This window comes from Zea mays, chromosome 6, assembly GCF_902167145.1.
Source record: "Zea mays cultivar B73 chromosome 6, Zm-B73-REFERENCE-NAM-5.0, whole genome shotgun sequence".
Classification (NCBI taxonomy): domain Eukaryota; kingdom Viridiplantae; phylum Streptophyta; class Magnoliopsida; order Poales; family Poaceae; genus Zea; species Zea mays.
Genome location: NC_050101.1, coordinates 147,443,321 through 147,471,183, shown reverse-complemented (window position 1 = coordinate 147,471,183; position 27,863 = coordinate 147,443,321). Strand labels below are relative to the sequence as shown.

The 27,863-nt window shown below is 48.0% G+C and overlaps 1 pseudogene; it reads left to right on the top strand.

The window, feature by feature from the left end:
- Nucleotides 1-138: 138 nt before the first annotated feature.
- LOC103631474 (nicotianamine synthase 9-like) overlaps nt 139-27,863 on the top strand; it is a 44,388-nt pseudogene continuing 16,663 nt past the window's right edge.

Here is a 27,863-nt window from a genome sequence, read left to right as displayed (position 1 = left end):
AGCCTTTTAAACACCTCAAGGGTCTCTATATTAAACACCATTATACACGCTCTAGTAAGATAGTTAACTAATCATATCACCAAAGGGACATCTAAGTTATTAAAACCTGACCCAGATTGAGCGCCTCCCCCGCACTCCATGGAGCTTCAGACAACGCCCATGCGACCCGTGGCGGCGTGCCGGACCTGAATGTCTTCTTTGATTCAGCATAGCCGTTGAGTGGCTGCGTCCGCTGGCGCTCACGCCCCCACGCGTGCTAGGGCAGTGCTGGAGGCGCACTACTCCGACCTGCTGACCGCCTTCGACAACCCGTTGGACCACCTGTCGCTCTTCCCCTACTTCACCAACTACCTCCTGCTGAGCCAGCTCGAGCACGGCCTGCTGGCGCGCTGAAAGTCGCCTTGAGGGGGGTGAATAGGGCGAAACTGAAATTTACAAAGTTAATCACAACTACAAGCCGAGTTAGCGTTAGAAATATAATCGAGTCCGAAAGAGAGGGTGCAAAACAATCGCAAGCGAATAAAAGAGTGTGACACGCGGATTTGTTTTACCGAGGTTCGGTTCTTGCAAACCTACTCCCCGTTGAGGTGGTCACAAAGACCGGGTCTCTTTCAACCCTTTCCCTCTCTCAGACGGTCCCTCGGACCGAGTGAGCTTCTTCTTTTCAAACACTTAGAACACAAAGTTCCCGCAAGGACCACCACACAATTGGTGTCTCTTGCCTCAATTACAAGTGAGTTTGATCTTAAGAAAGATTGAAAAAGAAAAGAAGCAATCCAAGCGCAAGAGCTCAAAAGAACACAACAAATCACTCTCACTTAACACTAAAGCTTTTGTGGAATTGGGAGAGGATTTGATCACTTGGGTGTGTCTTGTATTGAATGCCTAGCTCTTGTAAGTGGTTGGAAGTGTGAAAACTTGGATGACTTGAATGTGGGGTGGTTGGGGGTATTTATAACCCCAACCACCAAACTAGTCGTTTGGTGGAGGTTGTCTGTCGCATGGTGCACCGGACAGTCCGGTGCACATCGGACAGTGTCCAGTGCGCCAGCCACGTCACCAGGCCGTTGGGTTCCGACCGTTGGAGCTCTGACTGCTGGGCCCGCCTGGATGTCCGGTGGCGCACCGGACATGTCCTGTAGAGTGTCCGGTGCGCCACTTCGCGCGTGCCTGACTTCTGCGCGCTCTGGCGCGCATTTAATGCTTCTGCAGGTGACCATTGGCGCGAAGTAGCCGTTGCTCTGCTGGCTCACCGGACAGTCCGGTGTGCACCGGATATTGTGGGGGATAGATATCCCCCGGGTCCACTAAAAGAGTAAAAGACCTCACGAAAGGCCCAAGAGCCCAATAAATCGTAAGGTCATTCTTTCGTGGGCCTGGGGAGAGGCAACCAGCAAAGCAGAACGACATGAGGCCGGATTGGTGCAAACCCGGACGGCCCACGACGTCGAGCGAGTGACCACAACAGAGATCCGACTTTCCCGCGTTGGAGCCCCCATGCAACGGAGCCATGTGAGGATAAGTCGGCGAGGGTTACGCAGGGATAAACTCAAGAGGTTCACTATCTTTTAGCTACTTGTTGTTATCATATCCACATGTATTGCCCCACGGTCGAGTATATAAGGCCTAGGGGGCACCCCTTCAGAACGATCGACCCTATTACTTAGCCATCCACGTCAACTCTCGGTATTCTCAATCCAGAGAGCCCTCTTGTAACCACATTCACCAAGCATACTCACCAGGACGTAGGGTGTTACGCATCTCTAAGCGGCCCGAACCTGTAAACCTTGTCCACTGTTCCTCGTGCGATCGGCACGAACCATTTTGCTACAGTTGTCGACACCGCCCTACTGAAAGGGAATTAGGCTTACACCTAGTTCCTATATAATTTTGGTGGTTGAATTACCCAACACAAATCTTTGGACTAACTAGTTTGCCCAAGTGTATAGATTATACAGGTGTAAAAGGTTCACACTCAGCCAATAAAATGACCAAGTTTTGGATTCAACAAAGGAGCAAAGTGGGAACCGAAGGTCCTCTGGTCTGAGAGCACCGGACTGTCCGGTGTACACCGGACAGTGTCCGGTGCACCAGAGGACTCCAGCTCCAACTCGCCACCTTCGGGAATTTCCAGAGGCGACCGCGCTATAATTCACCGGACTGTCCGGTGTACACCGGACAGTGTCCGGTGCGCCAAGGGAGGTCGGCCTCAGGAACTCGCCAGCTTCGGGAAAAGCCAACGGCTCATCCACTATAATTCACCAGACTGTCCGGTGTGCACCGGACTGTCCGGTGCGACTCCAGAGCAATGGCTACCTCCGCGCCAACGGCTCTCTGCCGTGCATTTAATGCGCGCTCTGCGCGCGCAGATGTCAGGCGCGCCCACTCCGGCACACCGGACAAGCAACAGTAGATGTCCGGTGTGCACCGGACACCCAGGCGGGCCCACAAGTCAGAAGCTCCAACGGTCAGAATCCAACGGCAGTGATGACGTGGCAGGGGGCACCGGACTGTCCGGTGCGCCATCGAACAGACAACCCAGCCAACGGTCAAGTTTGGTGGTTGGGGCTATAAATACCCCAACCACCCCACCATTCATTGCATCCAAGTTTTCCACTTCCCAACTACTACAAGAGCTCTAGCATTCAATTCTAGACACACCAAAGAGATCAAATCCTCTTCAAATTCCACACAACGCCATAGTGACTAGAGAGAGTGATTTGCTTGTGTTCTTTCGAGCTCTTGCGCTTGGATTGCTTCTTTTCTTTCTCGCTTGTTCTTGAGATCATAACTCACTTGTAATTGAGGCAAGAGACACCAATCTTGTGGTGGTCCTTGTTGGAACTTTGTGTTCCAAGTGATTGAGAAGAGAAAGCTCACTCGATCCGTGGATCGTTTGAGAGAGGGAAGGGTTGAAAGAGACCCGGCCTTTGTGGCCTCCTCAACGGGGAGTAGGTTTGCAAGAACCGAACCTCGGTAAAACAAATCTCCGTGTCTCACTTGCTTATTCGCTTGAGATTTGTTTTGCGCCCTCTCTCGCGGACTCGTTTCTTTATTACTAACGCTAACCCGGCCTGTAGTTGTGTTTATATTTGTAAATTTCAGTTTCGCCCTATTCACCCCCCCTCTAGGCGACTTTCAATTGGTATCAGAGCCCGGTGCTTCATTAGAGCCTAACCGCTCGAAGTGATGTCGGGAGATCACGCCAAGAAGGAGATGGAGACCGGCGAAAAGCCCACTACAAGCAACGGGAGCACTTCATCGGAAGAGTCCTGCACCAAGAGGAGGGAGAAGAAGAAGATCTCCTCCAACAAAGGGAAGGAGAAGAAATCTTCTTCTCACCACAAAGAGAAGAAGGAAAAATCTTCTTCCCACAAACCGCATCGGAGTGGGGACAAGCAAAAGAGGATGAGGAAGGTGGTCTACTACGAGACCGACACTTCATCAACATCGACCTCCGGCTCCGATGCGCCCTCCGTAACTTCTAAACGCCAAGAGCGTAAGAAGTTTAGTAAGATCCCCCTACACTACCCTCGCATTTCTAAACATGCACCTTTACTTTCCGTCCCATTAGGAAAACCACCAACTTTTGATGGTGAAGATTATGCTAGGTGGAGTGATTTAATGCGATTTCATCTAACCTCACTCCACAAAAGTATATGGGATGTTGTTGAGTTTGGCGCACAGGTATCATCGGTAGGGGATAAGGATTATGATGAGGATGAGGTGGCCCAAATCGAGCACTTCAACTCTCAAGCAACAACGATACTCCTCGCCTCTTTAAGTAGAGAAGAGTATAACAAAGTACAAGGGTTGAAGAGCGCCAAGGAGGTTTGGGATGTGCTCAAAACCGCGCACGAGGGAGACGAGCTCACCAAGATCACCAAGCGGGAAACGATCGAGGGGGAGCTCGGTCGGTTCCGGCTTCGCAAAGGGGAAGAGCCACAACATATGTACAACCGGCTCAAGACCTTGGTGAACCAAGTGCGCAACCTCGGGAGCATAAAGTGGGACGACCACGAGGTGGTTAAGGTTATTCTAAGATCACTTATTTTCCTTAACCCTACTCAAGTTCAATTAATTCGTGGTAATCCTAGATACACTAAAATGACCCCCGAGGAAGTTATCGGGCATTTTGTAAGTTTTGAGTGCATGATCGAAGGCTCAAGAAAGATCAACGAGCTTGACGAACCCACCACATCCGAAGCTCAACCCGTCGCATTCAAAGCGACGGAGGAAAAGAAGGAGGAGGCTACACCAAGTCGACAACCAATAGACGCCTCCAAGCTCGACAATGAGGAAATGGCGCTCGTCATCAAGAGCTTCCGCCAAATCCTCAAGCAAAGGAGGGGAAAAGACTACAAGTCCCGCTCCAAGAAGGTTTGCTACAAATGTGGTAAGCCCGGTCATTTTATTGCTAAATGTCCTATATCTAGTGACAGTGACCGAGGCGACGACAAGAAGGGAAGAAGAAAGGAGAAGAAGAGGTACTACAAGAAGAAGGGCGGCGATGCCCATGTTTGTCAGGAGTGGGACTCCGACGAAAGCTCAAGCGACTCCTCCTCCGACGAGGACGCCGCCAACATTGCCGTCACCAAGGGACTCCTCTTCCCCAACGTCGGCCACAAGTGCCTCATGGCAAAGGACGGCAAAAGGAAGAAGGTAAAATCAAGATCCTCCACTAAATATGAAACCTCTAGTGATGAAAATACTAGTGATGAGGAGGATAACCTACGTACTCTTTTTGCCAATCTTAACATGGAACAAAAGGAAAAATTAAATGAATTAATTAGTGCTATTCATGAAAAGGATGACCTTTTGGATTCCCAAGAGGATTGTCTAATTAAAGAAAACAAGAAACATGTTAAGGTTAAAAATGCTTATGCTCTAGAAGTAGAAAAATGTGAAAAATTATCTAGTGAGCTAAGCACTTGCCGTGAGATGATTGACAACCTTAGGAATGAAAATGCCAATTTATTAGCTAAGGTTGATTCTCATGTTTGCAATGTTTCAATTCCCAACCCTAGAGATAATAATGATGATTTGCTTGCTAGGATTGAAGAATTGAACATATCTCTTGCTAGCCTTAGGAATGAAAATGAAAAATTACTTGCTAAGGCTAAAGATTTTGATGTTTGCAATACTACCATTTCCGACCTTAGAACTAAGAATGATATCTTGCATGCTAAGGTTGTAGAATTAAAATCTTGCAAACCCTCTACATCTACCATTGAGCATGTTTCCATTTGTACTAGATGTAGAGATATTGATATTAATGCTATTCATGATCACATGTCTTTAATTAAACAAAATGATCATATAGCAAAATTAGATGCTAAAATTGCCGAGCATAACTTAGAGAATGAAAAATTTAAATTTGCTAGAAGTATGCTCTATAGTGGGAGACGCCCTGGCATCAAGGATGGCATTGGCTTCCAAAGGGGAGACAATGTCAAACTTAGTGCCCCTCCTAAAAGATTGTCTAACTTTGTTAAGGGCAAGGCTCCCATGCCTCAGGATAACGAGGGTTACATTTTGTACCCTGCCGGTTATCCTGAGAGCAAAATTAGGAGAATTCACTCTAGGAAGTCTCACTCTGGCCCTAATCATGCTTTTATGTATAAGGGTGAGACATCTAGTTCTAGGCAACCAACCCGTGCTAAGTTGCCTAAGAAAACTCCTACTGCATCAAATGAACATAGTCTTTCATTTAAAACTTTTGATGCATCTTATGTTTTAACTAACAAATCCGGCAAAGTAGTTGCCAAATATGTTGGGGGCAAGCACAAGGGGTCAAAGACTTGTGTTTGGGTACCCAAAGTTCTTGTGTCTAATGCCAAAGGACCCAAAACCATTTGGGTACCTAAAGTCAAGAACTAAACTTGTTTTGTAGGTTTATGCATCCGGGGGCTCAAGTTGGATACTCGACAGCGGGTGCACAAACCACATGACAGGGGAGAAAAGGATGTTCTCCTCATATGAGAAAAACCAAGATCCCCAAAGAGCGATCACATTCGGGGATGGAAATCAAGGTTTGGTCAAAGGTCTTGGTAAAATAGCTATATCTCCTGACCATTCCATTTCCAATGTTTTTCTTGTAGATTCTTTAGATTACAATTTGCTTTCCGTTTCACAATTATGTCAAATGGGCTACAACTGTCTTTTCACTGATGTAGGTGTCACTGTCTTTAGAAGAAGTGATGATTCAATAGCATTTAAGGGTGTGTTAGAGGGTCAGCTATACTTAGTAGATTTTGATAGAGCTGAACTCGACACATGCTTAATTGCTAAGACTAACATGGGTTGGCTCTGGCACCGCCGACTAGCCCATGTTGGGATGAAGAATCTTCATAAGCTTCTAAAGGGAGAACACATTTTAGGACTAACAAATGTTCATTTTGAGAAAGACAGGATTTGTAGCGCATGCCAAGCAGGGAAGCAAGTTGGCACTCATCATCCGCATAAGAACATAATGACGACCGACAGGCCACTGGAGCTCCTACACATAGATCTATTCGGCCCGATCGCTTACATAAGCATCGGCGGGAGTAAGTACTGTCTAGTTATTGTGGATGATTATTCTCGCTTCACTTGGGTATTCTTTTTGCAGGAAAAATCTCAAACCCAAGAGACCTTAAAGGGATTCTTGAGACGGGCTCAAAATGAGTTCGGCTTAAGGATCAAGAAAATAAGAAGCGACAACGGAACGGAGTTCAAGAACTCTCAAATTGAAGGCTTCCTTGAGGAGGAGGGCATCAAGCATGAGTTCTCTTCTCCCTACACGCCACAGCAAAATGGTGTAGTGGAGAGGAAGAATCAAACTCTATTGGACATGGCAAGGACCATGCTTGATGAGTACAAAACTTCGGATCGGTTTTGGGCCGAGGCGGTCAACACCGCTTGCTACGCCATCAACCGGTTATATCTACACCGAATCCTCAAGAAGACATCATACGAACTCCTAATCGGTAAAAAGCCCAACATTTCATATTTTAGAGTCTTTGATAGCAAATGCTTTATTCTTGTTAAAAGAGGTAGAAAATCTAAATTTGCTCCTAAGACTGTAGAAGGCTTTTTACTAGGATATGACTCAAACACAAGGGCATATAGGGTCTTTAACAAGTCCACTGGACTAGTTGAAGTCTCATGTGACGTTGTGTTTGATGAGACTAACGGCTCTCAAGTAGAGCAAGTTGATCTTGATGAGATAGGTGAAGAAGAGGCTCCTTGCATCGCGCTAAGAAACATGTCCATTGGGGATGTGTGTCCTAAGGAATCCAAAGAGCCTCCAAATGCACAAGATCAACCTTCCTCCTCCACGCAAGCATCTCCACCAACTCAAGATGAGGATGAATCTCAAGTTGATGAAGTAGAAGATCAAGCAAATGAGCTACCTCAAGATAATGGCAATGATCAAGGGGGAGATGCAAATGAGGAAGAAAAGGAGGATGAGCAAGAACCAAAACAGCCACACCCAAGAGTCCACCAAGCAATCCAACGAGATCACCCCGTCGACACCATCCTCGGCGACATTCATAAGGGGGTAACTACTCGATCTCGTGTTGCTCATTTTTGTGAACATTACTCGTTTGTTTCCTCTATTGAGCCTCACAGGGTAGAAGAAGCACTCCAAGATTCGGATTGGGTGGTGGCAATGCAAGAGGAGCTCAACAACTTCACTAGGAATGAGGTATGGCATTTAGTTCCACGTCCTAACCAAAATGTTGTAGGAACCAAATGGGTCTTCCGCAACAAGCAAGATGAGCATGGTGTGGTGACAAGGAACAAAGCTCGACTTGTGGCCAAGGGATACTCCCAAGTCGAAGGTTTGGATTTCGGTGAAACCTATGCACCCGTAGCTAGGCTTGAGTCAATTCGTATATTATTAGCCTATGCTACTTACCATGGCTTTAAGCTTTATCAAATGGACGTGAAAAGTGCCTTCCTCAATGGACCAATCAAGGAAGAGGTCTATGTTGAGCAACCTCCCGGCTTTGAAGACAGTGAGTATCCTAACCATGTCTATAAGCTCTCTAAGGCGCTTTATGGGCTCAAGCAAGCCCCAAGAGCTTGGTATGAATGCCTTAGAGATTTCCTTATTGTTAATGGCTTCAAAGTCGGTAAAGCCGATCCTACACTCTTTACTAAAACACTTGAAAATGACTTGTTTGTATGCCAAATTTATGTTGATGATATTATATTTGGGTCTACTAACGAGTCTACTTGTGAAGAGTTTAGTAGGATTATGACACAGAAGTTCGAGATGTCTATGATGGGGGAGTTGAAGTATTTCTTAGGATTTCAAGTGAAGCAACTCCAAGAGGGCACCTTCATTAGCCAAACTAAGTACACTCAAGATATTCTAAGCAAGTTTGGGATGAAGGATGCCAAGCCCATCAAGACACCCATGGGAACTAATGGGCATCTCGACCTCGACACGGGAGGTAAGTCCGTGGATCAAAAGGTATACCGGTCGGTGATAGGTTCTTTACTCTATCTATGTGCATCTCGACCGGATATTATGCTTTCCGTATGCATGTGTGCAAGATTCCAAGCCGACCCTAAGGAAGCTCACCTTACGGCCGTGAAACGAATCTTGAGATATTTGGCTTATACTCCTAAGTTTGGGCTTTGGTATCCTAGGGGATCCACATTTGATTTAATTGGTTATTCGGATGCCGATTGGGCGGGGTGCAAAATCAATAGGAAGAGCACATCGGGGGCTTGCCAGTTCTTGGGAAGATCCTTGGTGTCTTGGGCTTCAAAGAAGCAAAATTCGGTCGCTCTTTCTACCGCCGAAGCCGAGTATATTGCCGCAGGCCATTGTTGCGTGCAATTGCTTTGGATGAGGCAAACCCTGCGGGACTACGGTTACAAATTAACCAAAGTCCCTTTGCTATGTGATAATGAGAGTGCAATCAAAATGGCCGACAATCCCGTCGAGCATAGCCGCACTAAGCACATAGCCATCCGGTATCATTTTCTTAGGGATCACCAACAAAAGGGAGATATCGAGATTTCATACATTAATACTAAAGATCAATTAGCCGATATCTTTACCAAGCCTCTTGATGAACAATCTTTTAACAAACTTAGGCATGAGCTCAATATTCTTGATTCTAGGAACTTCTTTTGCTAGATTGCACACATAGCTCATTTATATACCTTTGATCATATCTCTTTCATGTGCTATGACTAATATGTTTTCAAGTCTATCTCAAACCAAGTCATAGGTATATTGAAAGGAAATTGGAGTCTTCGGCAAAGACAAAGGCTTCCACTCCGTAACTCATACTTCGTCATCACTCCAAGCAACTCTCTATTCTTTGGGGAGAAATGAGCATCAAAGAAAAGGACTTCGTCTTTGGGAGAGAGTAAGAGCCCAAAGCTAAAGGACAGGACTTCGTCTTTGGTATAATCTTAACTCATTTATTTATGACCAAAGGGGAAGATAGCACTTCGAGAGCTCTAATGATTCCGTTTTTGGCGATTTATGCCAAAAAGGGGGAGAAATGAGCCCAAAGCAAAAGGACCGCACCACCACCTATTTCAAATTTCAAAAACTCAGTATTGAATATTTTTCATTTGGTATCCTATTGTGTTCAAAAGAGGGAGAAAGTAGTATTTCAAAAATGATACATCAAAACCCTCTTGAACACTAAGAGGAGGATCTCTTTTAGGGGGAGTTTTGTTTAGTCAAAAGGAAAAGCATTTGAAACAGGGGGAGAAAATTTCAAAAATTGAAAATGCTTTGCAAATCTTATTTATTTACCTTTGACTATGTGCAAAAGAGCTTTGAAAAGGATTTACAAAAGAGTTTGCAAAAACAAAATGAAAGGGAAATGTGCCTTTGGGCCATTTCTAGAGTATTTTGGTGATTGAGTGCAAACACAAGTGCTTAAATGTGAATCTATGCCCATGGATGAACAAAGTGCAAATCACAAGTAAAGGTATGTTTCTAAGCCTTAGTACATTGGGTTTGAGTACTAATATACTTGTCTAAGTGTTAGAAACAGAAAGAAGAAGAAAAGAGAATTGGTGCAAAAAGCTTGGCTGTGTACAGCCAAGACTCAGTTCGGTCTGGAGCACCGGACTGTCCGGTGGTGCACCGGACAGTGTCCGGTGCGCCAGACTGACTCAGCGTGAAGAGGCCGCTCTCGGGAAATCGCCGACGGCGTACGGCTAAAAATCACCGGACTGTCCGGTGTGCACCGGACTGTCCGGTGAGCCAACGGTCGGCAGAGCCAACGGTCGGCCGCGCGATCTGCGCGAGACACGTGGCCGAGCCAACGGTCGGAAGGGGGCACCGGACTGTCCGGTGTGCACCGGACATGTCCGGTGCGCCAGATCTGCAACGGTCGGCAACGGTCGGCTGCGCCGTTCACCCGATGACAGAAGGCAAGGATGGCCTTCCAGATTTGCTCTCAACGGCTCCTAGCTGCTTTGGGGCTATAAAATGGACCCCTAGGCGCATGGAGGAAAAAAAAAGCAACCTTAGAGCATTCTTGATCATCCACACTCAGTCTTTGCGCATTCGTTTGTCATTCTCAGTGATTCGAGCTCCGTTCTAGTGAGAACTTTGAGATAGTCTTTCGAGCTCGATTCTTGGCCGTGTGTGTGCGCATTTTGCTATGGATTTGTGTGTGTTGCTTCTCTCCCTTACTCCGTGCTTCTTTATGAACTTCAAGTGTAAGGGTGAGAGACTCCAAGTTGTGGAGATTCCTCGCGAACGAGATAAGAAAGGAAAAGCATAACACTGTGGTATTCAAGTTGATCATTGGATCACTTGAGAGGAGTTGAGTGCAACTCTCGTCCGTTGGGACGCCACAACGTGGAGTAGGCAAGTTTTGTACTTGGCCGAACCACGGGATAAATCACTGTGTCTTCTCTGTGTTGAACTTCTTGTGATTATCATATTGTGCAAGATCCTCGCTCTAGCCACTTGGCATTAACTGTGCTAACTCTTAACAAGTTTTTGTGGCTATAAGTTGAATTTTACAGGATCACCTATTCACCCCCCCTCTAGGTGCTCTCAATTGGTATCAGAGCCGTTCTCTTCAAGAAGAGGGACTAACTGCCCGAAGATATGGATCCTAAGGGCAAGGGGATAGTGATCAACGATAAGGAGAAGGAGTCCTTCGTCAATGAGCCCAAAGATGACAAGCCTACCGACTCCGGCTCGGGTCATAGGCGAAAGGAAGGGAAGAAGAAGAAGACAAGGCGCATCAAGGAGATCGTCTACTACGACGACAGCGATGAGTCTACTTCTTCCCAAAAGGACGACGACAACGACTACAGGAAGACGGTCAATTCGAACTTTTCATTTGATTATTCTCGTATTCCACATAATTCGAATTCGCATTTGCTTTCCATTCCTCTTGGCAAACCTCCACACTTCGATGGGGAGGACTACGGATTTTGGAGTCACAAAATGCGTAGTCATTTATTCTCTCTCCATCCAAGCATATGGGAGATTGTAGAGAATGGAATGAAATTTGATAGCTCGGATAGCCCTATGTTTATTAATGAACAGATTCATAAAAATGCACAAGCTACTACTGTGTTGCTAGCCTCTTTGTGCAGGGACGAGTACAATAAGGTGAGCGGCTTGGACAATGCCAAGCAGATATGGGACACCCTCAAGATTTCTCACGAGGGGAACGACATCACCATGCTCACTAAAATGGAGTTGGTGGAGGGTGAGCTTGGAAGATTTGCGATGATAAGGGGCGAGGAGCCAACCCAAACATACAACCGGCTCAAGACCCTTATCAACAAAATAAGGAGCTATGGAAGCACGCGATGGACGGACCATGACGTCGTCCGACTATTACTAAGGTCCTTTACCATTCTTGATCCTCATTTGGTGAATAATATTCGTGAGAATCCCAGGTACACCAAAATGTCACCCGAAGAAGTTCTTGGGAAGTTCGTAAGCGGGCGAATGATGATCAAGGAGGCAAGATACGTGGACGACGCGTTGAACGGTCCTATTCATGAGCCTCAATCCATTGCTCTCAAGGCAACGAGGAGCAAGGAGGCACTACCAAGCAAGGTGGCGCAAGTTGAGGCGGCCGGGCTAAATAATGAGGAGATGGCCCTCATCATTAAGCGCTTCAAGACGGCGCTTAAAGGTCGCAAGGGACAGCCAAGCAAGACCAAGACAAAGGAGAAGCGCTCGTGCTTCAAATGTGGTAAGATTGGTCATTTCATTGCTAACTGTCCCGATAATGAAAGTGACCAGGAAAAAGGGGACAAAAGGGAGAAGAAGAAGCATTACAAGAAGGCCAAGGGCGAAGCACATATCGGAAAGGAGTGGGATTCGGATTGCTCCTCCTCCGACTCCGACAATGAAGGACTCGCCGCCACCGCCTTCAACAAGTCATCTCTCTTCCCCAACGAGCATCACACTTGTCTCATGGCAAGAGAGAAGAAGGTGAGTACTCGAGACTCCACTTATGCTTCTTCTAGTGATGATGAGTCTAGCGATGAGGAAATAGATTACTCTAGCTTGTTCAAGGGATTGGATAGAAATAAGATTGATAAAATCAATGAATTGATTGATGCCTTGAATGAGAAGGATAAACTCTTAGAGAAACAAGAGGATTTATTGTATGAAGAGCATGATAAATTTGTAGAAGCTCAAAGATCTCATGCTTTAGAAGTTAAAAGAAATGAAGCGCTTTCTAGTGAACTATCTTCTTGTCATGAAACCATTGCTACTTTAAAGAGTGTTAATGATGACTTAAATGCTAAACTAGAAGTAGCTAGTAAATCTAATTCTTGTGTAGAACATGTTAAGATTTGCACTAGGTGTAAAGATTTCGATGTTGATGCTTGTAGTGATCATTTAGTTTCAATTTCTAAATTAACTGAGGAATTGGCTAGTCTTAATGCTCAACTTAAGACTAGCAAGAACGAATTTGATAAACTAAAATTTGCAAGGGATGCCTACACGATCGGTAGACACCCCTCAATTAAGGATGGACTTGGCTTCAAGAGGGAAGCCAAGAACTTAACAAGCCATAAGGCTCCCATTCTCGCTAAGGAGAAAGGGAAGGCCCCTATGGCTACTAGTGCTAAAAAGAACCATGCCTTTTTGTATCATGATAGGAGACAAACTAGAAATGCTTATAGGAGTTATAATGCGTACGATGATTTTTCTCATGATATGTTTGCTTCTAGTTCTTCATATGTGCATGATAGAAATGTTGGTAGAAGGGATGTTGTTCATAATATGTCTAGGAGAAATGCTTTTCATCATGTGCCTAGAAAGAATATTATTCATGCTCCTAGGAAAGTAGTGAATGAACCTTCTACAATTTATTGTGCTTTAAATGCTTCCTTTGCAATTTGTAGAAAGGATAGAAAGGTAGTTGCTAGGAAGTTAGGGGCAAAATGCAAGGGAGACAAAACTTGCATTTGGGTCCCTAAGGATATTTGTGCTAACCTTGTAGGACCCAACATGAGTTGGGTACCTAAAACCCAAGCCTAAATTTGCCTTGCAGGTTTATGCATCCGGGGGTTCAAGCTGGATTATCGACAGCGGATGCACAAACCATATGACGGGGGAGAAGAAGATGTTCACCTCCTACATCAAGAATAAGGATTCCCAAGATTCAATTATATTCGGTGATGGGAATCAAGGCAAGGTAAAAGGGTTAGGTAAAATTGCAATTTCTAATGAGCACTCTATCTCTAATGTGTTTTTAGTAGAGTCTCTCGGATATAATTTGCTATCGGTTAGTCAATTATGCAATATGGGATATAACTGTCTATTTACAAATGTAGATGTGTCTGTCTTTAGAAGAAGTGATGGTTCACTAGCTTTTAAGGGTGTATTAGACGGCAAACTTTATTTAGTTGATTTTGCAAAAGAAGAGGCCGGTCTAGATGCATGCTTAATAGCTAAGACTAGCATGGGCTGGCTGTGGCATCGCCGCTTAGCACATGTGGGGATGAAGAACCTTCACAAGCTTCTAAAGGGAGAACACGTGATAGGTTTGACTAACGTTCAATTCGAAAAGGATAGACCTTGTGCAGCTTGTCAAGCAGGTAAACAAGTGGGAGGAGCACATCACAGCAAGAATGTGATGACCACTTCAAGACCTCTGGAGCTGCTGCATATGGACCTCTTCGGACCCGTCGCCTATCTGAGCATAGGAGGGAGTAAGTATGGTCTAGTTATTGTTGATGACTTTTCCCGCTTCACTTGGGTGTTCTTTTTGCAGGATAAGTCTGAAACCCAATGGACCCTCAAGCGCTTCCTCAGGAGAGCTCAAAATGAGTTTGAGCTCAAGGTGAAAAAGATAAGGAGCGACAACGGGTCCGAGTTCAAGAACCTTCAAGTGGAGGAGTTCCTTGAAGAGGAAGGGATCAAGCACGAGTTCTCCGCTCCCTACACACCACAACAAAATGGTGTGGTAGAGAGGAAGAACAGGACGCTAATCGATATGGCAAGGACGATGCTTGGAGAATTCAAGACCCCCGAGCGTTTTTGGTCGGAAGCCGTGAACACGGCTTGCCATGCCATCAACAGGGTCTACCTGCACCGCCTCCTCAAGAAGACTTCGTATGAGCTACTAACCGGTAACAAACCCAATGTATCTTACTTTCGTGTATTTGGGAGCAAGTGCTACATTCTAGTGAAGAAGGGTAGAAATTCTAAGTTTGCTCCCAAAGCTGTAGAAGGGTTTTTGTTAGGTTATGACTCAAATACAAAGGCGTATAGAGTCTTCAACAAATCATCGGGTTTGGTTGAAGTCTCTAGCGACGTTGTATTTGATGAGACTAATGGCTCTCCAAGAGAGCAAGTTGTTGATTGTGATGATGTAGATGAAGAAGATGTTCCGACGGCCGCTATACGAACCATGGCGATTGGAGAAGTGCGGCCACAGGAACAAGATGAACGAGATCAACCTTCTTCCTCAACATTGGTGCATCCCCCAACTCAAGACGATGAACAGGTTCATCAACAGGAGGCGTGTGATCAAGGGGGAGCACAAGATGATCATGTGATGGAGGAAGAAGCGCAACCGACACCTCCAACCCAAGTTCGAGCGATGATCCAAAGGGATCATCCCGTCGACCAAATTCTGGGTGACATTAGCAAGGGAGTAACTACTCGGTCTCGATTAGTTAATTTTTGTGAACATTACTCCTTTGTCTCTTCTATTGAGCCTTTCAGGGTAGAGGAGGCCTTGCTAGATCCGGACTGGGTGTTGGCCATGCAAGAGGAGCTCAACAACTTCAAGAGGAATGAAGTTTGGACGCTGGTGCCTCGTCCTAAGCAAAATGTTGTGGGAACCAAGTGGGTGTTCCGCAACAAACAGGACGAGCACGGGGTGGTGACAAGAAACAAGGCTCGACTTGTGGCAAAAGGTTATGCCCAAGTCGCAGGTTTGGACTTTGAGGAGACGTTTGCTCCTGTGGCTAGGCTAGAATCCATTCGTATCTTGCTAGCATATGCCGCTCACCATTCTTTCAGGTTGTTTCAAATGGATGTGAAGAGCGCTTTCCTCAACGGGCCAATAAAGGAGGAGGTGTACGTAGAGCAACCCCCTGGCTTCGAGGATGAACGGTACCCCGACCACGTGTGTAAGCTCTCTAAGGCGCTCTATGGACTTAAGCAAGCCCCAAGAGCATGGTATGAATGCCTTAGAGATTTCTTAATTGCTAATGCTTTCAAAGTTGGGAAAGCCGATCCAACTCTTTTCACTAAGACATGTGATGGTGATTTGTTTGTATGCCAAATTTATGTCGATGACATAATATTTGGTTCTACTAATAAAAAGTCTTGTGAAGAGTTTAGCAGGGTGATGACGCAGAAATTCGAGATGTCAATGATGGGCGAGTTGAACTACTTCCTTGGGTTCCAAGTGAAGCAACTCAAGGACGGCACTTTCATCTCTCAAACAAAGTACACGCAAGATCTGCTGAAGCGGTTTGGGATGAAGGATGCCAAGCCCGCAAAGACTCCGATGGGAACCGACGGACACACCGACCTCAACAAAGGAGGTAAGTCCGTTGATCAAAAAGCATATCGGTCAATGATAGGGTCATTACTTTACTTATGTGCTAGTAGATCGGATATTATGCTTAGCGTATGCATGTGTGCTAGATTTCAATCCGATCCTAAGGAGTGTCACTTAGTGGCAGTGAAGCGAATCCTTAGATATTTAGTTGCTACGCCTTGCTTCGGGCTCTGGTATCCAACGGGGTCTACCTTTGATCTGATTGGATATTCAGACTCCGACTATGCTGGATGTAAGGTTGATAGGAAGAGTACATCGGGGACGTGCCAATTCTTAGGAAGGTCCCTGGTGTCGTGGAACTCTAAGAAACAAACCTCCGTTGCCCTATCCACCGCTGAGGCCGAGTATGTTGCCGCAGGACAGTGTTGCGCGCAACTACTTTGGATGAGGCAAACCCTCAGGGACTTTGGCTACAATCTGAGCAAAGTCCCACTCCTATGTGACAATGAGAGTGCTATCCGCATGGCGGAAAATCCTGTTGAGCACAGCCGCACAAAGCACATAGACATCCGGCATCACTTTTTGAGAGACCACCAGCAAAAGGGAGATATCGAAGTGTTTCATGTTAACACTGAGAACCAGCTAGCCGATATCTTTACCAAGCCTCTAGATGAGAAGACCTTTTGCAGGCTGCGTAGTGAGCTAAATGTCTTAGATTCGCGGAACTTGGATTGAATTATAGCATACATGTGTTTATGCCTTTGATCATATTCATTCTGCATTTTGTTGCTTATTGTGGTGCTCAAGTTGTACAAACACTCCCTGGACCTCACAAGTCCGCTGCAAAGTGATGCACATGTTTAGGGGGAGATGTGTTACAACTTGACCCTTTGAGACTAACCATATGCTTGAGTTTGCTTGTTTTAGTCTCGAAGGAGAATTGAAAGGGAAAAGGTGGACTTGGACCATGAAAGACTTCCACTGCACTCCGATGAGAGGGTAACTTATTCCAAGTCCATCTCATGAACTCTTATTGCCATTTGCTCTTAATTGAGGATTTTGGTGAGGCAATGGGGTTAAAGGGCCAAGATTGATCCCGTTTTGGTGCTTGATGCCAAAGGGGGAGAAAATAAAGGCCAAAGCAATAGATGGATCAGCTACCACTTGAGAAACTTTGAGAAACTTTGAAAACTCTTGCATTGTCTCTTTTGTCAAAAGTTGGCCTCTTGTGGGGAGAAGTGTTGATTATGGGAAAAAGGGGGAGTTTTTGAAATTCTTGATCACTCTTTTGGAATGACTCTCTTTATGCTTCAACATGTGTGTTTGACTTAGAGATAGAGATTCGGGTTTGATTTGCAAAAACAAACCAAGTGGTGGCAAAGGATGATCCATATATGCCAAAATTGAATAAAACTCAAATTTAGTTTTTATTTGAAGTGATTTTGCACTTGTTCTAGTTGCTTTATGTTGTGTTGGCATAAATCACCAAAAAGGGGGAGATTGAAAGGGAAATGTGCCTTTGGGCCATTTCTAGAGTATTTTGGTGATTGAGTGCAAACACAAGTGCTTAAATGTGAATCTATGCCCATGGATGAACAAAGTGCAAATCACAAGTAAAGGTATGTTTCTAAGCCTTAGTACATTGGGTTTGAGTACTAATATACTTGTCTAAGTGTTAGAAACAGAAAGAAGAAGAAAAGAGAATTGGTGCAAAAAGCTTGGCTGTGTACAGCCAAGACTCAGTTCGGTCTGGAGCACCGGACTGTCCGGTGGTGCACCGGACAGTGTCCGGTGCGCCAGACTGACTCAGCGTGAAGAGGCCGCTCTCGGGAAATCGCCGACGGCGTACGGCTAAAAATCACCGGACTGTCCGGTGTGCACCGGACTGTCCGGTGAGCCAACGGTCGGCAGAGCCAACGGTCGGCCGCGCGATCTGCGCGAGACACGTGGCCGAGCCAACGGTCGGAAGGGGGCACCGGACTGTCCGGTGTGCACCGGATATGTCCGGTGCGCCAGATCTGCAACGGTCGGCAACGGTCGGCTGCGCCGTTTAAGGAAAGAAATCGGGCACCGGACAGTGTCCGGTGTGCACCGGACTGTCCGGTGCACCCGATGACAGAAGGCAAGGATGGCCTTCCAGATTTGCTCTCAACGGCTCCTAGCTGCTTTGGGGCTATAAAATGGACCCCTAGGCGCATGGAGGAAAAAAAAAGCAACCTTAGAGCATTCTTGATCATCCACACTCAGTCTTTGCGCATTCGTTTGTCATTCTCAGTGATTCGAGCTCCGTTCTAGTGAGAACTTTGAGATAGTCTTTCGAGCTCGATTCTTGGCCGTGTGTGTGCGCATTTTGCTGTGGATTTGTGTGTGTTGCTTCTCTCCCTTACTCCGTGCTTCTTTGTGAACTTCAAGTGTAAGGGTGAGAGACTCCAAGTTGTGGAGATTCCTCGCAAACGAGATAAGAAAGGAAAAGCATAACACTGTGGTATTCAAGTTGATCATTGGATCACTTGAGAGGAGTTGAGTGCAACTCTCGTCCGTTGGGACGCCACAACGTGGAGTAGGCAAGTTTTGTACTTGGCCGAACCACGGGATAAATCACTGTGTCTTCTCTGTGTTGAACTTCTTGTGATTATCATATTGTGCAAGATCCTCGCTCTAGCCACTTGGCATTAACTGTGCTAACTCTTAACAAGTTTTTGTGGCTATAAGTTGAATTTTACAGGATCACCTATTCACCCCCCCTCTAGGTGCTCTCACAAAACTCGTGGTGCAAACGTGGTCCAAAATATTATATAAGAAAGAAAACAATCCATGCATATCTTGTAAGTATTTATATTGGCTAAATTCCAAGCAACCTTTACACTTACATTATGCAAACTAGTTAAATTATGCACTTCTATATTTGCTTTGGTTTGTGTTGGCATCAATCACCAAAAAGGGGGAGATTGAAAGGGAATTAGGCTTACACCTAGTTCCTATATAATTTTGGTGGTTGAATTACCCAACACAAATCTTTGGACTAACTAGTTTGCCCAAGTGTATAGATTATACAGGTGTAAAAGGTTCACACTCAGCCAATAAAATGACCAAGTTTTGGATTCAACAAAGGAGCAAAGTGGGAACCGAAGGTCCTCTGGTCTGAGAGCACCGGACTGTCCGGTGTACACCGGACAGTGTCCGGTGCACCAGAGGACTCCAGCTCCAACTCGCCACCTTCGGGAATTTCCAGAGGCGACCGCGCTATAATTCACCGGACTGTCCGGTGTACACCGGACAGTGTCCGGTGCGCCAAGGGAGGTCGGCCTCAGGAACTCGCCAGCTTCGGGAAAAGCCAACGGCTCATCCACTATAATTCACCGGACTGTCCGGTGTGCACCGGACTGTCCGGTGCGACTCCAGAGCAACGGCTACCTCCGCGCCAACGGCTCTCTGCCGCGCATTTAATGCGCGCTCTGCGCGCGCAGATGTCAGGCGCGCCCACTCCGGCACACCGGACAAGGAACAGTAGATGTCCGGTGTGCACCGGACACCCAGGCGGGCCCACAAGTCAGAAGCTCCAACGGTCAGAATCCAACGGCAGTGATGACGTGGCAGGGGGCACCGGACTGTCCGGTGTGCACCGGACTGTCCGGTGCGCCATCGAACAGACAACCCAGCCAACGGTCAAGTTTGGTGGTTGGGGCTATAAATACCCCAACCACCCCACCATTCATTGCATCCAAGTTTTCCACTTCCCAACTACTACAAGAGCTCTAGCATTCAATTCTAGACACACCAAAGAGATCAAATCCTCTTCAAATTCCACACAACGCCATAGTGACTAGAGAGAGTGATAGCTTGTGTTCTTTCGAGCTCTGCGCTTGGATTGCTTCTTTTCTTTCTCGCTTGTTCTTGAGATCATAACTCACTTGTAATTGAGGCAAGAGACACCAATCTTGTGGTGGTCCTTGTTGGAACTTTGTGTTCCAAGTGATTGAGAAGAGAAAGCTCACTCGATCCGTGGATCGTTTGAGAGAGGGAAGGGTTGAAAGAGACCCGGCCTTTGTGGCCTCCTCAACGGGGAGTAGGTTTGCAAGAACCGAACCTCGGTAAAACAAATCTCCGTGTCTCACTTGCTTATTCGCTTGAGATTTGTTTTGCGCCCTCTCTCGCGGACTCGTTTCTTTATTACTAACGCTAACCCGGCCTGTAGTTGTGTTTATATTTGTAAATTTCAGTTTCGCCCTATTCACCCCCCCTCTAGGCGACTTTCACCTACTCCTAAAAACACTTCAAGGGGTAACCCTGGGTGTGCGGTCGGACCCAAAACACCGACAGCTGGCGCGCCAGGTAGGGGGTGTGTCGACGATCCAAGCTAGCTCAATGGCCGTCACCTTCCACAGCAAGATCACCCTGCGCCCCGGATCCGTATTCTGCTTCGGAACAATCTCATCTGTAGCGGATGAAGAGGGAATTCTACACCGTATCGCGGATCCGTCGGAAAAGAAGTCTCCTTCAACGAACTCCGAAAATGCCGGAGAAGCTCAACCTCCAGCTCTTCGGAAAAAGATCGTCTCCGGAAAGTCAGGGGCCGAGGGCTCGCTGACCCGGAAAACTCCACTGTCTACTTCCCCGACAAAAGAATGGACACGGATCGCGAGGAAAAAGGAGACCAGGGAGAAACAAGTTGTTCTTTCCGTTCCTCCGGCCTCAAAGGAGAACGGAAAGAAAGTCGCCGCGACAGCAGCACCATTCTACCCCGACGTCCTCTTCATCGGGAGAGTGGAGTCGCCCACCGTCTCTGACGACGAGCCAACCGCACCCGGAGAAGAACCGCCTCAACGAGAATCCCGCCGACGGAGGAATCGGCACAGGAACGTTCGACGACATCATGCGGCCGGAGAACGGGATCCGGAGCAGCCTGTCTCGCGAGACGAGGTCTCGGAGATAGGAGAAACCCCGGAAGAACGCGTCTTCAGAGAACGAAGGAACTCCCGACGACGCGATCGCCGACGGGCTCAGGAACAAGCCGAGCAAGATGCAAGGCAACACCGGGAGAATCCATTCTTCGGGCGCAACCTGAATCCCGACTTCGCCCGAGCCATGAACACGCCGAGCGAAGTCGGAGGGGTACTAGCTCGGATAGCTGATGGACTTCCTCGGACTCCCGACGCTGAGGGCTACCGACGCCTGTTCACCCAGGCAGCCAACCATCTTCTACCGCTTGCTCACCCGCCGAACGATCTACGACACGCCATCAACAGTCGCCGAGACGCGCGAAGCTCCATCAATGCTTCGCGCGAACGGCGGCATGAGAACGAGATTCGCCGTCGGGAAGAGTACGACAGGGATCATGGCATCCCGGCTCAGAGCCAGGCCACCAGAACTGAATCGGCAACGGCCTCAACTGGCGGAACCACCCGGGGACGGTCGAGGAACCACAACCACAACTCTCCTCCCCGGGACAGGCATCGTCCCCGACGACAGGAGGACACGTGCGGAGTATCCGCTCTTACTCCGCGCCTTAGGGCCATTCAATGGCCTCCCAACTTCAAGGTATCCAATGTCGACAAATATGAACCTAAGCAGGATCCAGGGGGTTGGCTAGCCGTCTACACCACCGCTGCTCGAGCTGCCGGGGCATCCGAAGACGTGATGACCGCGTATTTACCCATCGTCCTTGGGCAAGACGCGCTGCAATGGCTGCGACATCTACCCCGACACTGCATCGACGACTGGGGGGACTTCAGTCGACGCTTCACCGCCAACTTCCAGTCCCTCTCCGACAAGCCGGCGCAACCATGGGACCTCAAATCCATCAAGCGCCGGGGGGACGAGACTCTCCGGTCGTACCTCAAAAGGTTCCAGACCATGAGAAATCGTATCCCCGAGGTTACGGAGGCAGCCGTGATCGAGGACTTCTACAGAGGATCCAACGACTCGGCTTTCGTCCGAGCCATACTACAGAAGGCGCCGACTACCTCCGAGGAGCTGTTCCGGGAAGCCGACCTCTACATCACCGCCGACGAGCGAGCCCAGGACCTCATCGGGGGAGCAAAGCCCGCGCCGGCAGCACCACCACGCGACGCGAACCAGCAACCCGACAAACGCTGGGAGAAGAGACCTCACGAAGAAGTACACGCCGCCGGACCACCAGCCTCTCGCGCCCGGGGAGGACCTCGCGGAGGCGAACGCACGCTGGACGACATCCTCGACGCCCAGTGCCCGTACCACAAGGACATGCGCCACACTCTTCGAAACTGTCGGGACTTCAAGCATTCCGTCGGGCACGACCGACCCTTCCAGCCTCTACCTCCTCCTCCGCCGAGGGGAGGACCAGATGAACCACGACAACCCCATCAGCAGGAGGAGGGGGGAGGTGGAGGAGCCTTCCCACGCGTCGACAGGGAGGTCAACGTCATCTTCGGCGGGCATGGGTCACAGGAGAACAAAAGGCAACAAAAGCTCAACGACCGCCAGATACTGGTGGCGATCATTGGTCCTCCCGCCCCATACCGGTGGTCGGAGCACCCGATCACTTTCACTCGGGAGGATCAATGGCTCAACTTCGACCACCCGGGCAAATACCCGCTCCTCGTCGATCCGGTGATCCGAGAGAGCCGGGTAAAAAAGGTGCTAGTGGACGGGGGAGCAGCATCAACGTCACCTTCCCCCGGACACTCCAAGGCTTGGGAGTTCACCTCAAAGAGCTCCACGAGTCGGACACTCCTTTCTTCGGCATCGTGCCGACGAAAGGGGAATACCCGCTGGGCCACATCTACATGCCGGTCACCTTCGGAACTCCGGAGAACTACAGAACCGAGTTCATGAGGTTCGAAGTGGCGAACTTCGACTACGGGTACAACGCCATCATCGGAAGGCCGGGATTGGCCAAATTCATGGCCATTCCGCATTACACATACATGATACTGAAGATGCCAGGACCGCAAGGGATCATAACTGTGCACGCCGACTTCCAAGGCGCCGCAGAGTGTTTCCGAGTGGCCATCCAAGCAGCCCTCACCACCAAGCCGTCGACGGTTCCTTCTACACCAGCGAACTCTAAGCCTGAGGAGGACCTTGCGGTACCGGCAAACGAAGCTCAGGCCGCGACCTCTATGCGGCCGACTGAAGAAACTAAGAGGATCAACCTGGGGTTCGCTGATGAACGCAAGACTGTCATCATCAGCTCCAGTTTGGACGACAAATAGGAAAGCGCGCTCGTCCAGTTTCTGCAAGATAACCGAGATGTATTCGCATGGCAACCTGCGGATATGCCGGGAGTCCCAAGAGAACTGGCCGAGCACAAATTGAAGGTCTATCCCCAGGCGAGGCCAATTCGGCAAAAGCTACGTCGTTTCACGCCCGACAAGAGAGAGGCCATTCGCGCCGAGTTAGCTCGCTTAGTCGCGGCTGGATTTATTAGAGAAGTATTACACCCCGAGTGGTTAGCCAACCCTGTTCTTGTACTCAAAAAGAATAAAGTGGATTGGCGCATGTGCGTCGACTATACTGATCTCAACAAACACTGTCCGAAGGATCCCTTCGGGCTCCCAAGGATAGATCAGGTGGTGGACTCCACCGCTGGATGTTCTATGCTGTCTTTCTTAGATTGCTATTCCGGGTATCATCAGATTAGCTTGGCGAAGGAAGACGAGGAAAAAACAGCGTTCATCACTCCGTTTGGTGCTTTCTGTTATACCTCTATGCCGTTCGGCCTCAAAAACGCTGGAGCGACTTATCAGAGAGCCATTCAAACATGCTTAGCCGATCACTGGGGCAAGCGTGTGGAGGCCTACGTAGATGATGTGGTAATCAAAACGGAGAATTCGGAAGACTTCATCGAAGACTTACAGCTGGTTTTCAACAGTCTGAGACGGTATAGATGGAAGCTTAATCCTGAAAAATGTGTTTTTGGGGTACCAGCTGGAAAGTTACTCGGGTTTATCGTCAGCCACCGGGGAATTGAGGCTAATCCAGAAAAGATTGAAGCTATCATGAAGATGGAAGCGCCTCGATCACAAAAGAAGGTTCAGCGACTTACTGGATGTATGGCAGCTCTGAGCAGATTTATATCCAGGCTGGGAGAAAAAGGTTTGCCATTTTACAAACTACTCAAGAAGGTGGATAAGTTTCAATGGACTTCAGAAGCACAAGAAGCTCTAGATGCACTGAAAAAATTCTTGACAACACCACCAGTACTGAAGCCACCCCAGCGAGCTACGTCAACTCAACCGGCTGAAGATTTGCTACTGTATATCTCTTGCACGACTCACGTGGTAAGCACCGCGTTGGTAGTCGAGCGAGTAGAAGAAGGACATGCCTACCCAGTGCAACATCATGTTTACTTCATCAGTGAAGTTCTGGGCCCCTCAAAGAAAAAGTATCCTCAAGTTCAGAAGCTATTATATGCAGTACTTCTAACTGCCCGCAAGCTACGTCACTACTTTGATGACCACAAAGTCATAGTAGTCACTGGTTTTCCGATAGGAGATATTCTTCACAACAAGGAGGCCATTGGCCGAATAGCCAAGTGGGCTTGTGAGCTGGGATCTCATGACATCGAGTTCCGACCCCGCACTGCCATCAAAACTCAAGCACTGGTTGATTTCGTATCAGAATGGACTGAGCAGCAAGTACCAGATAACCCAGAGACTGCAGAAGTATGGCGAATGTATTTTGATGGCTCGCTGAAGCTGCAGGGAGCAGGAGCAGGGATTCTCTTCACCGCACCTGGAGGCGAACACCTCAAGTACGCCCTCCAGTTGCTATTTCCGGCCTCCAACAATGCAGCCGAGTATGAAGCTCTGATTCATGGATTGAACATCACCATATCATTGGGCGTCAAAAGATTGATGGTATATGGAGACTCTCTGGTAGTCATCAGCCAAATAAACAAGGAGTGGGATTGTTCAAGCGATTCAATGGGAAAATACTGCGCTGTCGTCCGAAAGTTGGAAGATAAATTCGAGGGTCTGGAATTTCATCATGTAGAAAGAGATCGGAACACAACAGCCGATGTACTGTCCAAGCTAGGATCCAGTCGAACTCAGGTCCCACCCGGAGTCTTTGTGCAAGAAATACTACAGCCGAGTATCTCAATGGATCAAGCAGAAGAGTGCAACATTATAGATCGGCCCGAGTCGGACTCTGATGACTGGAGAAGGCCAATCATCAAGTATATAAAAAATGAAGAAGAACCAGACGACAAGAACTCGGCAGAGCGCATTGCCAGACAGTCGGCTCACTATACACTCATTGGGGAAACATTATACAGAAGGGGTGCATCAGGAGTCCTCATGAAATGTATTCTCCCGTCCACCGGGAAGCGACTTCTGGAGGAGGTCCATGCTGGGCAATGTGGAATACATGCAGCCTCCAGAACACTAATCGGGAAGGTCTTCAGGTCGGGATTTTATTGGCCGACAGCGAAAAACAACGCAGCCGAGTTAGTTCAGAGGTGCGAAGCTTGCCAATACTTGTCAAAGCAGCAACACCTGCCGGCACAGCAACTGCAGACCATACCAGTAACTTGGCCCTTCGCGTGCTGGGGACTGGATATGATTGGACCTTTCAAGAAAGCTCAAGGAGGATACACTCATGTACTGGTGGCGATTGACAAATTCACTAAATGGATAGAGTTCAAGCCCATTGCCTCTTTAACCTCTGCTAAGGCCGTGGAATTCATACAAGACATAATATTCAGATTCGGGATACCAAACAGCATCATAACTGACTTGGGATCCAACTTCACAAGTTCAGAATTCTTCGACTTCTGCGAGCAAAAGAGCATTCAAATCAAGTATGCATCTGTAGCACATCCAAGAGCCAACGGGCAGGTTGAGCGAGCCAACGGAATGATATTGTAAGCACTCAGGAAAAAGGTCTTCGATAAGAATGAAAAATTCGCAGGAAAGTGGATAAGGGAATTGCCATATGTCGTTTGGAGCCTAAGAACCCAACCTAGCCGAGCCCTGCATGGAAACACTCCTTTCTTCATGGTCTATGGGTCGGAGGCAGTGCTACCCGCTGATCTCAAGTTCGGGGCGCCAAGGTTGATCTTCGAAAGCATAGCAGAGGCTGAGGCCACCAGGCTGGAGGATATTGATGTACTTGAAGAAGAACGGCTAAACGCGGTAATCCAATCAGCACGGTATCAGCAGACTCTAAGGCGCTATCACGACAAGGCTGTGCGACAACGATTCTTCTAAGTAGGGGATCTCGTCCTTCGCCGAATTCTAACGGAGGAAGGACGACACAAGTTATCACCCTTATGGGAAGGACCCTTCATGGTAGCAGAAGTCACTCGGCCCGGATCATATCGCCTCACTCAGATGGATGGCACAGAAGTTGGGAACTCCTGGAACATAGAACACCTCAGAAAGTTTTACCCCTAGCTGTATTTCAAAACTGCTGGGACGACGATGTACTCTGTAAAGTGGAAATATGTCATCAATAAAAAGAGGTTTCAAAGATACTCAGTTCGTTTACGATTGACTTGCATTCTCACTTAACTCGGGGTGACCACTATGCCCTACTAACAGAGCAATCGACTTAAGTCGGCAACGACTTAAGGCGGTGCAACATGCTCACACTTACTTAACTCGGGGTGACCACTATGCCCTACTAACGGAGCAATCGACTTAAGTCGGCAACGACTTAAGGCGGTGCAACATGCTCACGCTTACTTAACTCGGGGTGACCACTATGTCCTACTAACGGAGCAATCGACTTAAGTCGGCAACGACTTAAGGCGGTGCAACATGCTCACGCTTACTTAACTCGGGGTGACCACTATACCCTACTAACGGAGCAATCGACTTAAGTCGGCAACGACTTAAGGCGGTGCAACATGCTCACGCTTACTTAACTCGGGGTGACCACTATGCCCTACTAACAGAGCAATCGACTTAAGTCGTCAACGACTTAAGGCGGTGCAACATGCTCATGCTTACTTAACTTGGGGTGACCACTATACCCTACCAACGGAGCAATCGACTTAAGTCGGCAACGACTTAAGGCGGTGCAACATGCTCATGCCCATGCAATTCAGGGGATGACTTCTATATCCCGCAAACAAATCTCATAATCATCATGCGTCGTTTCATTACTGCAAATTTACGAACTGATGAATTCTGATACAATAAGAGAATAATTATATCATTCGAATGCTGTACTGATGTCCTCTAACAAATACTCGATCATGCTAACCATGAAAGGGAATTAGGCTTACACCTAGTTCCTAAATAATTTTGGTGGTTGAATTGCCCAACACAAATCTTTGGACTAACTAGTTTGCCCAAGTGTATAGATTATACAGGTGTAAAAGGTTCACACTCAGCCAATAAAAAGACCAAGTGTTGGATTCAATAAAGGAGCAAAGGGGCAACCGAGGGCACCCCTGGTCTGGCGCACCGGACTGTCCGGTGTGCCACCGGACAGTGCACAGTACCTGTCCGGTGCACCAGGGGACTCAGACTCAAACTCTTCACCCTCGGGATTTCTCGGAAGCCGGTGCGCTATAATTCACCGGACTGTCCGGTGTGCACCGGACTGTCCGGTGTGCCAGCGGAGCAACGGCTCCCTGCGGCGCCAACGGCTCCCTGCGGTGCATTAAATGCGCGCGCAGCGCGCGCAGTCGTCAGACTCGCCCATACCGGTGCACCGGACATGTCCGGTGCTCCAAGGAAGCTCGGCCTCCTGAACTCGCCAGCCTCGGGTTCGCGCGGCAGCCGCTCCGCTATAATTCACCGGACTGTCCGGTGTGCACCGGACTGTCCGGTGTGCCAGCGGAGCAACGGCTCCCTGCGGCGCCAACGGCTCCCTGCGGTGCATTAAATGCGCGCGCAGCGCGCGCAGTCGTCAGACTCGCCCATACCGGTGCACCGGACATCAAACAGTGCATGT